The sequence below is a fragment of the Atta colombica genome, unplaced genomic scaffold (genome assembly GCF_001594045.1).
Source record: "Atta colombica isolate Treedump-2 unplaced genomic scaffold, Acol1.0 scaffold101, whole genome shotgun sequence".
Classification (NCBI taxonomy): domain Eukaryota; kingdom Metazoa; phylum Arthropoda; class Insecta; order Hymenoptera; family Formicidae; genus Atta; species Atta colombica.
The window spans coordinates 118550-131469 of NW_017259186.1; positions in this window are offsets into that span (position 1 = coordinate 118550).

A 12920-nucleotide genomic window follows, 5' to 3' on the forward strand; every position below is an offset into this window, starting at 1 on the left:
TATACAAAAGGATACTTTTCTTTGAATGTTCAGGCATATAATGTGTATAAATAATTTAGTAGCATTTTTCATTGGCAGAACTGGTGCACACTCAGTGCATTTTAAAACTTTTATATACAACTCGATATAAAGATATATACTTAATATAATAAAAATATAGAAATGAGTTAAACCGCGAAATTCTCAATACATTTTTTTGTGATATTTTATAAAATATAGGATGCATCCAGAAGCTCGATCGTTCACTGAGCGTTCAATAAGCTCTTGTACCTATTTGATCTATACTTTGTCAATTGAGATCTCACTTTTATATTCATTACATTAGTGTACAATGTGTACTTTAATGTGCACTGAGTACGCACCAATTCTGCTAAAAACTATAAGAAAATATTTCATATAAAAGAATATATACAAAACAAAAACTATCTAATATTCTCATCTCATTTTCTCTTTGTAGATTGTTGTTGTGCCAAAGAAGAAATTTTAGATATCGTTCCTGATGGCCAAGAAGTGAACAAAATGATCGAATTTTTCAAAATTCTCGCATATATATGCGATATAGGTGAATTAGATGGAATGTTAGTTGGAGACGCTGGTTATCCCATCTGTTTTATTACACTGATTGGTAATCCTACAACGGATAAAGAAATAAGGTTTGATACATTTTATAACTATTTATTTTATAACTGCAATTAAAAATTCTTCACGCGCGCGCGCGCGCGTATGTGTATATGTGTCATTAATAAACATGATACAATTATACAAAAATTATATGTTTCGCGGGTTTCCTCCATGTCCAGATTCATTCTTGGAATGCCAATGTTTCATGAAACTTGCAGTCCACTTCATTAGGACGAGGAGCAGGAAAGAAGAAAATCGTGGGGGAGAGGAGGTGGGAGAAATCGGTCAGTCTTTCATAACCAGGAGTTTTCCATATTTTATTTATGTTGCAGCCATTATCTCTATTTAGATTGTTAGGATGTTTTTGTACTTCTATGGCTTCTCTATACTTTCTTAGAAAGTATGATATAATGTTGGCTATTGTGGTCGTTTTGTCGTAGTATTTGATGTCCTATTTCGATGTTGTGTTCTGATAATGCTGATTGCATGACGTGTTTTAGCTTGACATCACACTAGTATTCTTTTACCCATAGGTTGATCATTCTCCTGGATTATTTCTCCAATGTATGCTTATAATATTTGCCCATAGGAACAAGATATTTTATATACTCCTACAGAGCTAAGTGGAGGTCTTTGATCTTTAGGATTTCCTATCTTTCGGTGGTTTAAAGATACTTCGCATTTGTTTAATATCCTGCCAATCCAATCTATTATTCCTTTGATAAATGGGAGAATAGATAGACCAAAGACCTGACAGGGACATTATCGTGCTTCCAGCCGATAAAAGCAACGACAGTCGTCATGAATACATCAGACTATAAGAAAAAGATGAAAAATCTTCTGGACAAAGCATACAAAAAGCTTCACAAAGATCCAAGTAAACATTCGCGCAAAACAAAATCCTGGTGGAAAAATGTAACATTCCCAGTAAAATCAAATCAACATTAAAACCTACAAATCCTCTTCCATCAAAATTATAAGGTATATACTAAAAGTATACACAAACCAAACATCCGCCTCAGATGATTGTCAGCGCCATATACTCCCCGACATACAACTTACTTCGCTTCCTAGCACAAATATTACAACCCCTGGAAAATTCGAATCACACATAATTAACTCAAAGGACTTCATACAAAAAATTCGATTACATTCCACAGATCTGCTTGTAAATTTCAACGTAAAATTCCTTTTCACACAAGTTCCAATAAAAGATACATTAAACATAATAAAGGCCTCACATAAAATCCCCTCCGACCTCATCCTGCTAATAGAGCACTGCTTAATAACCACTTACCCCTGTAGCAATCAATTTTATAAACAAAGAGTAATGGGCTCTTCTATTTCTCTTGTAATCGCCAACATCTTCATGAAGCATTTTGAGAAAGAGGCTCTCAGAAAAACACTCAAAAAAATAGAAGTTTGGTTCCATTATGTAAACGACACATTCATCATGATAAGAGGTTTTCGCATGCTCCAAATTCAGGCAGCACTTGGATAAGATGGCGGTTGGAGCAGTTGCATTCATGTGCTCCAATGTTCAGTTCAGGATTTAGAACAAATAAGCATGTCACCTAATCCGTGAGACCACTCGAATGGATCGGACATGTGCCTCGTTTCGTTTCGGATATTTTGTGTTACCTCGATTATTTGAAAAGCGTTTTTATACAAAATAAATGCATTTTTAATAAATATAAACATTATAAATTAAAATGTCAAGACTTTTTTTTAAAAAACGAGCAAATATAGTTAACTATAATAATAAAATTCGTCTTTTATTACATTCGTATAACGCTATAAATTTCAAATGTTTCAACTTATAAAGTCTTCATCATTGATAATAATGAAAATGTATTTATGTAACCCCATACACGTATGCGCATCTACTTCCGCGCTGACTCTCAGCTGACTCTTAGTCTTAATCTTATTGTTATTTAATATTCTAGTAATATTTCAGGATTACTTTCGTATGTAAATAACTAGCCATGCTATAAAATTTAGATGACGTTGTGAATTAGTTATACGTAAATTTTAATATATTTTAGTATTATTTTGTTAGTATATATTTTAGTATTTTGTAAGAACGATAATAACAATGATAAACGATTCTGTTTTACTATCTCATGAACAAAACTCTTAGATAAAATTTCAGTAGCTGGTTTCAGTAGTAACTGCACGAATGGAAATGTGCGGATTTTTTTCTAAATGTGCTAAGATCGTAAGAGTATTGCTTGCAATTGTAGTTGAATGCGGTTTGTTCCTTTTCTTTTTTTCAAATTTTCCCTAATTTCTTAAATTCTTTTTAATATTATAACTTACACAACATGAACGTCCATAGGATGTCTTATTCGGACATTTAACGTCCAGACGACATTCCAAAAATGTCCCAATGACGTCTGGCGGATGTCTTTTGAACGTATAATGTACCTTTAGACGTCCAGTCTCGATAGAATGTAAAATGGACTTTTTATGAATGTTATTTGAATATATCCTAATAAGAAATGATAATGGAATAAATATCGAACCGATGTTAATTTCATTGATTGAAAAATTGTATTGAAAATGAAAAAAATGGTTTAAAAAATTGGAATTCTGTTAACTGAATTGCCGGAAAATTGTTGGAAATTAAAGATTTATACGATAAAAGTGATATCTCTTAAACTCGATATAATAAATTAAAGTATAATTAGTAAAATACACATTTCTATTTTTCATACTGTTTCTGAAAAAGGCTAACCTTTGAAAGACATTCTCTATTGTAATTATTAATTTCGTTTATTATTAGGTGTACAACTTTGCTTCCGCCGTTTTTTTTCCGAAATTCGAGGCTTTATTGTAAAAAACTGGTTATATATTTATGATTCAAAGTATTGTCCATCGCTGGCCACTACTTTCTCCCATCTTTCAGATAGCGTACGAATCCCGCGTCGAAAAAACTGGTCATCTTTTGAGGCTATCAACGAATCGATCCAATTTTTTACTTCTTCATAAGACCGGAAGTGCTGGTCAGCCGTGTGCCATTGATCGAAACAAGTGATAGGGATAGTCAGAGGGAGCAACGTCTGGAGAATACGGGGCGGGTGGGATAGGACTTCCCATTTCAACGTTTCCAAGTATATCTTGACCACTTTCGCAACATGGAGTCGAGCATTGTCATGCTGCAAAATCACTTTATCGTGTCTCTCGTTATATTGCGGCCGTTTGTCTTTCAATGCTCGGCTCAAACGCATCAATTGCGTTCGATACCGATCGCCTGTGATTGTTGCAGTCGATTTTAACAATTCATAATACACTACGCCGAGCTGGTCTCACCAAATACAGAGCATGACTTTGGACGTCAAAATCACCGTTCTTGAAACCACTCACGACACGTTCTTTCACTAATAGCGGCCTCACCATAGTATTTGATAGTATAAGTATTTGAGAGCATTCGATGCCTCAGCCGCATATTTCTTCATATTGAAGCAAAAAATTAAAACCTCCCGCAAATGACAAGAATTTGGCTCGTAAACTGACATTTTCAATTGAGAATAACTTTATGATGCAGACACAAATCGACTAATGTTTCTATGGGGTTATGTTGATAGATGCCCAAGTTTATTGTATGACGTCTATGATCTATTTATTTCGACCACCACTTACCGCTAAAGCCATCTATAGGAAAACGGCGGAAGCAAAATTGTAACCTAATAATTATATACATTTTTACTTAATATCTAATGTAATGACCCAATTATGTAATTATTATAAAATAAAATTAATTAATTACTTAAATTAATCTTATATAGACATTTTGTACTATAATTATGATTGTATATCCACTATATCGCTATATTGACTCAATAATGACAATAATAGTAATACTAATAATAATAATAATAATAATAATGATATTAATTATTATAATAATAATATTCAATGCTTATATGGATATATTATATATATAGCGGACATTCCCGGAACATACAGACGCCCTCTAGACATTTAATAGATGTCCTTAGGACATCTTCAAAATGTCTTATTTAATGTAGAAAAACATATCAAAGCTCAAATCTCAAATGTATGTTCATGATGTGTATCAGAAATATATTATAAGAAATATATAAACATACATACATATACATAAACATACATAAACATACATACATAATATTGAATTTTGTGATTCAGTCCCTTTCGAATGTTTTATACTCCTACTATAGACTGTTCTACTACAGCTATGCTAAAAGCGGAACGTCTTTATGGATGTCTTATGATTCAGAGTATTAAGACATAAGCAGAACATTTGAAGACATACAACGGACGTCCAAAGGACATGTATTGTGTGGAAAAACATTGCACATGATGTCTCTGTAGGTACCCCTTATGGCATACAGAATTGCAGCTTCACATGCAGTCCTTTTATATTCACTGAATATTAACAGCATATCAATACTTTCTCATAGAAATACATTTTCGACAAACTGAGACTAAATTATAATTCACTCTAACGACAGATAAACAATAAGATTGAACACAAGAACTGTTGAAAGAGCGTTCAAGCTACACTATACTACAAGTTATATTAATATTTTTTCTACGTACATACTACATACACGTGTATGATAAATTGTGAACTATATTCCGGAATATTACGAATTCCGAAATGGCTACATCTGTTCCTTACTTTGACTATAAGATCATCTCAAGGTCATAATATAACAGGTCATTGAACTCGTCTTGAGTCAGTTACAATATTATGAAGTAAAAAAAAATGTATAGTACCATTTAAAAAAATTAAGATGACCTTCTTTTTTCCTAAAAGAGAATATTTTTCAAATTTTTAATATATATTGCAATTTGTAGTCGATTGCAAACTGATTAATTTATTAAATATATTGTTTGTAGTCGATTGAAAACTGATTAACTTTTGATAATGAAAATAATTTTTGTCAGATCATCGAAAGTGCCGAAAAAATTGTGATCACAATTACGGACACCCTGTATATTATTTCATACGTTATTCATTAATATTACAATGTATATTATAAGCGTAGTTGATATATTAGTTATAAAAATAGTTTTATATATAGGTATTCCTTTATTTACGACTACTTCGACTTAAGAATTTTTTAACTTACGAACAGTATGTTATTATAATTAAAAATGAGTTAGCAGATTATATCGAAATTGATTAATCATTTGCTATTATAATCAATAATCCAAGTTAAATATTAATTTTATGATACTAAATATTGCATCAAAAGTTATTTTTTATGAAAAATAGTATTAGGTGAACAACTTTGCTTCCGCCGTTTTCCTATAGATGGCTTTAGCGGTAAGTGATGATCGAAATAAATAGATCATAGATGTCATACAATAAACTTGGGCATCTGTCAACATAACCCCATAGAAACATTAATCGATTTGTATCTGCATCATAAAGTTATTCTCGATTGAAAATGTCAGTTTACGAGCCAAATTCTCGTCATTTGCGGGAGGTTTTAATTTTTTGTTTCAATATGAAAAAATCTGCGGCTGAGGCTCTCAAATACTTATGGTGAGGCCGCTATTAGTGAAAGAACGTGTCGTGAGTGGTTTCAACGCTTCAAGAACGGTGATTTTGACGTCGAAGACCGGCATAGCGGTGGAAGAGAGAAGGTTTTCGAAGATGCAGAATTGGAGACATTACTTGAGCAAGACTCGTGTCAAAATCAAGAAGAATTGGTACGATCATTGGGAATGACTCAACAAACCATGTCAAAACGCCTCAAAGCCATGGGAATGATTCAGAAGCAAGGAAATTGGGTGCCGTATGAATTGAAGCCGAGAGATGTTGAATGGCGTTTGTTTGCTTGTGAACAGCTGCTTGAAAGGCAAAGACGGAAGGGATTTCTGCATCGCATTGTGACTGGGGACGAAAAATGGGTTCATTATGATAATCCCAAGCTCAGAAAATCATGGGGAGTTCCCGGCCATGCTTCCACGTCGACGGCCAAACCGAATATTCACGGCTCCAAGGTCATGCTCTGTATTTGGTGGAACCAGCTCGGCGTAGTGTATTATGAACTGTTAAAACCGACTGAAACAATCACAGGCGATCGGTATCGAATGCAATTGATGCGTTTGAGCCGAGCATTGAAAGACAAACGACCGCAATACAACGAGAGACACGATAAAATGATTTTGCAGCATGACAATGCTCGACCCCATGTTGCGAAAGTGGTCAAGACATACTTGGAAACGTTGAAATGGGAAGTCCTACCCCACCCGCCGTATTCTCCAGATGTTGCTCCCTCTGACTATCACTTGTTTCAACAATGGCACCCGGCCTGGCTGACCAGCACTTCCGGTCTTATGAAGAAGTAAAAAATTGGATCGATTCGTGGATAGCCTCAAAAGATGACCAGTTTTTTCGACGCGGGATTCGTACGCTACCCGAAAGATGGGAGAAAGTAGTGGTCAGCGATAGACAATACTTTGAATCATAAATGTATAACCAATTTTTTACAATAAAGCCTCGAATTTCGGAAAAAAAACGGCGGAAGCAAAGTTATATACCTAATAGGTTTTACTTATTGACATAATATTATAAAAATGTATCTTTTGACATATACTATTATTATTGTAAAATAATTAGGATATGAAGATATTTTATAATAAAAATTATTACACATAGTTGACAAAAAACATTAATTTATTACTTTAATATCTTATTTTATATTATTTCACTTTAAACATAATATTATCATAAATATATTATTGCAAACAGCTTTGACGACGTAATTATCTTTTATAAACATAACATCTTTTGTCACATATCTTTTTTGCAACTTATTTTTATAAGTATTTTGATTTGAAAATTCCTTAAGATATACACACATACCTACTTGGGTTATATATTATTGCATACATATAAACTTAATTACATAACTGTAGTATGTTTAAATTATACTAAAAAAATTTAATTAAACTAAAAAATATATATATATAAAAATACAGAACATAAAATAATCTAGAAGGTTGTAGAAAAATTATTATTAACACAATAATATTCATGTAATATGTCCCAGGTAGCTAATTTCTTAAATGGCATCTAATGATATTTTAACAATATTTAACGAATTTTAACAGTATAACGGAAAGTACAATAACATCAACTTGTTATCTAGGATAAATAACTCTTTAAAACTCTTGTAGAGATAAATAACTCTTTTTTGTTTTAAAGAACGTGTTTATTTTAATTTTTCATTATCCAATATGTTAGTTATTTTTTTTATTGGTTGTTCTTCTCCACTATACATTGTTAACGTATCATCCTTCTTCATAGAAAATAAATCTGTAAAGCGAACAACATATATATGTATATTGTATATATAAACTATATATATATATATATAAACTCTCTCTCTCTCTCTCTCTCTCTCTCTCTCTCTCTCTCTCCCTCTATCTTTTTGAGCGAAATATGACTCAAAGAGACTGAAAATTGAACCAGTCTTAAAAAAAAAGTAAAAATACTATCATTCTTGTTCAAGAGTGGCAGATTTTCACTTTTTTGGAATGAGACATCATTCTTTTAAAGTGAGATATTACTTCAAAAGAATGAATGTCTCATTCCAAAATAGTGAAAAACCTGCCACTCTTAAAAAAGAATGATAATATTTTCACTTGTTTTTCAAGACTGGTTCAATTTTCAATCTCTTCGAGTCAGATTTCATTCCGAGATTTAGAGAGCCCACACACTTTGCACAAACACAATATACAACATACAACACAATATACAATATACACATAATATACATAAGTAATAATAAGTATCTTGCACAATTTCTATATTGTGTGTATACAATCTTCATTATCCAAATCCAATTCTATACTTTGATTATCACCGGTAACTATTACTTGAAACATTAAGTCTCGATTAACTAAAATATATTATTATATAAATAACACAATTATATTAATTTTATAAAAAAACTTAGTATTATAAATAAGATTGTCATTGCACATCATTGATTTCTGTGTCAAATATATTTGATTTAAATGAAACAGGTGTTGTCTTCATAAGATGTGGTGCTATATTAAAAATATCAAGATCAATCTCGAGATCAATATTTACTTGTACTTGTGGTGGTCTCCCACTAGTTACCAAATATGATTGCTTTTCTCTTGTTGATCATCAGTGATAATAATAAAGAAAACGTATTTATGTAACCCCTTTCAATTATGGATCGAAATAAGTATCAAGGCAGAAGTTGAAAATCCATAATTGTAAAATTATGTTTAATTGGTTCTTCGGTCAAGAACCAGCTCAGTCAACAATTTCATAAAACGTCATTTCGAACGAGGATTTCTTTCTTCTCAATGACTATCCTGTATTTTGTACAATTAAATATCAGTTTCTGATTAAAAAATTATTATATTTAATTCAATATTGATGAAAATTTATTTTTTACTTACGTTAATTTATATAGAATAGTCAATCCGTAATATCTTAATACAGAAATAACTAAATAAGATTAGCTTAGAATGATAATGTTTATTATGTATCATATGTTAGTTCGTTGACATTGGATGGGATTACATAAATACATTTTCTTTATTATCAATGATGAAGACTTTATAAGTCGAAACATTTGAAATTTATAGCGTTATACGAATGTAATAAAAGACGAATTTTATTATTATAGTTAACTATATTTGCTCGTTTTTTAAAAAAAAGTCTTGACATTTTAATTTATAATGTTTATATTTATTAAAAATGCATTTATTTTGTATAAAAACGCTTTTCAAATAATCGAGGTAACACAAAATAACCGAAACGAAACGAGGCATATGTCCAACCCGTAGTCTCACGGATTAGATTATGTGACATGCTCACTTATTCTAAATCCGTTCACTGAACATTGGCGCACATGAATGCAACTACTCCAACCGCCTTACCTATGATCCAAATGCTCTCTGGGTTAATTTGGAGCATGCGAACAAACCTTAGATATAGCAAAAGTGCTAGTGCATATATATAACCATAAAGCATGGGTTATACATATAAAAGATGTTATAAAAAAACTTTATCATGAATTCAATGTTCCTATTGGAGGAACTAATTATATATATTATATATAAACAGCCGAATTAAAAATAAGCATAGTCTTAAATATGTCTTTGTCAAATCGATCTCAATCAAATAAGATTTACTTAAGCAAAACCTTCTTCACAAAGATCGTCTTATTTTATGAAATAATATTCAAGATGGTCTTGATTGAATAAGACCTTATTGATCAAGATGATCTTGAATGCGTTCCATTTCTTGCATGATATGCATAGAAACATAGAAGTTCGTTCCGTTTCTCTTCATGCACACTCGCTGCATGCATGACCTATTGCATGAGCCCGCCTCTTCCGGTGCACAAGACCGTGTAAAGTGCCTCATCTCTCGAGCAATTCATGCAGCTTATGCATTCAACATATTTTAGCGCGAAACTGAAATCATGGATGGTTCAGCTGAGGTGAGTGTATTCAAAATCATGTAAGGATTAAAGATACGTAAGTAGAGTACTCAGAATATCCAAAAATTTTTTAATTTAACATTTCATATATACATATTGTATATTACATAATATATATAGGGTATAATACTGGTATTATCGAAAAATTATGCGTATACTGATATTATGAAAATTTCGGTTAAATATCGGTATTTAACATCCAATACTGATATAACTGGATCTCGGTTTTGCGTATACCGCTATAGAATATCGGTTTTTAATCCCTGATTTATATAATACTAAAAAATTAATATATTGACATATTACCGCTATTTTTCATATCGTTTTAAATTCCTAAATATAAAATAGTAGATTATGATAGAGGTATGAGATTAAGTTTACATTAGTTATATATATAGTCCTTACAAGATAGGTAGAGAAAAGTAAAAATAACGAATTTTAAGGATGTTTTGTATAATTGTATATTGATGTATGTATAATTGTAGCAAAAAGTTTCTGAAATTTGATTTTGATGAATATGTACTGTTTTCATATGATTTGAATAAGAAAGATTGTATACAGAATCTTATCATTTACTCATAATTAAAATGCAGAAGTGTACTTTTGAATTTCTATGCTAATTATTTCTGAAAAAAATGAAAAATTTTTGACAGTATCTCAAATCTAACCTTAAAATCTTTATATTTTAAACTTTTATAACTTCAAGTTGTTTCACAGTGAATCGATTTTGTTATAAGTGTCTGAACATATGTAAGAATAAAATTTTTGTTAAATTTCTAATATTTTAGAAATACATATTAAACATTCTTTTTGAACATTTTGGTAATACGTTTTATTTTTCTTTTCCTAGAATAAGATTGTGCTGCTCAAAAAATATAAATCTTCTTCTTTTATCAAAAAAGAAAATGTAACAGTAATTATTGAATGCATTTATAATTCAGTCAATTTTAAATTATCGTCCATATTCACTGCATGAATTCACTATGAATTCGTTCCGTTACTAAAATCGCATGGAATGTATTAAAGAAACGGAACGTACTCTCCATGCCATGTACTAAATACTCATGCGCTTCATACAAGAAACGGAACGCACCTTTTAAATGTTGCCTTGAGTTTTGACTATAGCTTTCGACAATGCAAATCTGAGGAGTTGAGGAGTACTCTTTTTCTACAGTGCACGTGACATATGCTATAATATAAGAGCACTCCGACATCTCAGATTTTGCATTACCGAATGCAGTTTTATGAATATGGACCTAAGAGTACAAACAACAGATTATGAATGAGGCAAAATCGGAAACGCAATGCAAAACGAGCGCATTTTCAAATGTGAAATGTAAAATTGAAATTGTACAGTTCGTAGCAGGAATGTCTGGGTTTCGATTTTAGAGGTCCACGTTTTATTCTTAATTATTTTTACATTCATGTTAAAAATCTGATACGACCAGATGTTACGTCAGCGATCATAAATGTATCGTATTTGTGAATTATGTTTTGACAACCGGCCAATGTAATCTCAGTTTTAATCAGTGAAATCTCTCTCTATCAGATAACCTAGTAATTAGGTGAAGACATTTCAATATTTCTCCATTCGAAGAAAGACAGCAAAAGTTTTTCTCTCCCTGCACAAATGTCGATATGTCGATTGTAAATTAACTTTGCTAAGTCAGGCCTTTAGAGTCACTTTTGTACAAACATCCAATGTCGATTTTAGAACGTCTAATGCGCTCATAAAATTGGAATCATTTTGTCCTTGTTTAATTATATTATAGTTAAATAAGGACGAATGCTGTTCATGAATGTGTAGACATGAATCAGATTACTGCCTATAAGAATAATATATAATCTATTTTTTTAAATAGTCGACTTAAGTCGACTTTAAGTCAAAAAACACAAAATATTGCACAAAATATTCGTGAGATGTACGCGTACGTGATTGTGCACGATGCAGCATACAACAGCTAATAAGTGGCAATTGCAGAAATAGCGGCCGGGAGTCTGTTAATAATTAAAAAATAGAATTAATAATATAAAAGATTTATTATTAAAGATTTGGGAACATCAGTGCAACTATGGTAATGTATTTTTGTATAAAATATTATTTATGTATTTAATTATTAATTGAAAGACATTTAATTAAAGATATTTTAAAATTGGAATAACGCGTATATAGTTAGAGCTGGATTGTGTAAATTAATTATTTATGATTAAATAACTAGAAAACCTGAAAATACCCAAACAATTTTCTGAATTCGAAACATCAACGAAATCGACAAACTTTACTTTATTACAATTCAGATCATGAAGTAGCCTCTCAGCCGGTTTTATTTTCAAATATTGATGACTCAATCGATGGTCCATCATGTTCAGCTTTCGAAGAGCTTGAGATTGAAGATGGCATGATAGAGAGATCAATCACAATATTCAGCTTTATTAGAAACTGATATTTATATTAATTACAATGACAATACCAGTAATTCATCATCAGAGACAAGCAACGACGAATTTCAAATCAATTCTGCAAGAAAATGTACATTTGCTTTTGATAGATGAACTGTGCAATTGAGCAAATGAATTTCAAATTAATCCAAATGCATTAACCTCATTACAAGTTCTTTCAAGATATGAGCATGACGATTTATCTCGGGATGCATGAACACTTTTGAATACCCCAAGACCAGATGATATTAAAACCTTTCCAAAGGTCAGTATGTTCACTACTTATTTTATTAAAGCACTTATATCGGTAATCCTTTTCATGCTTTCGATTATTGTGATGTAATTTATTTGGACTTAAATTGATGGCAATTT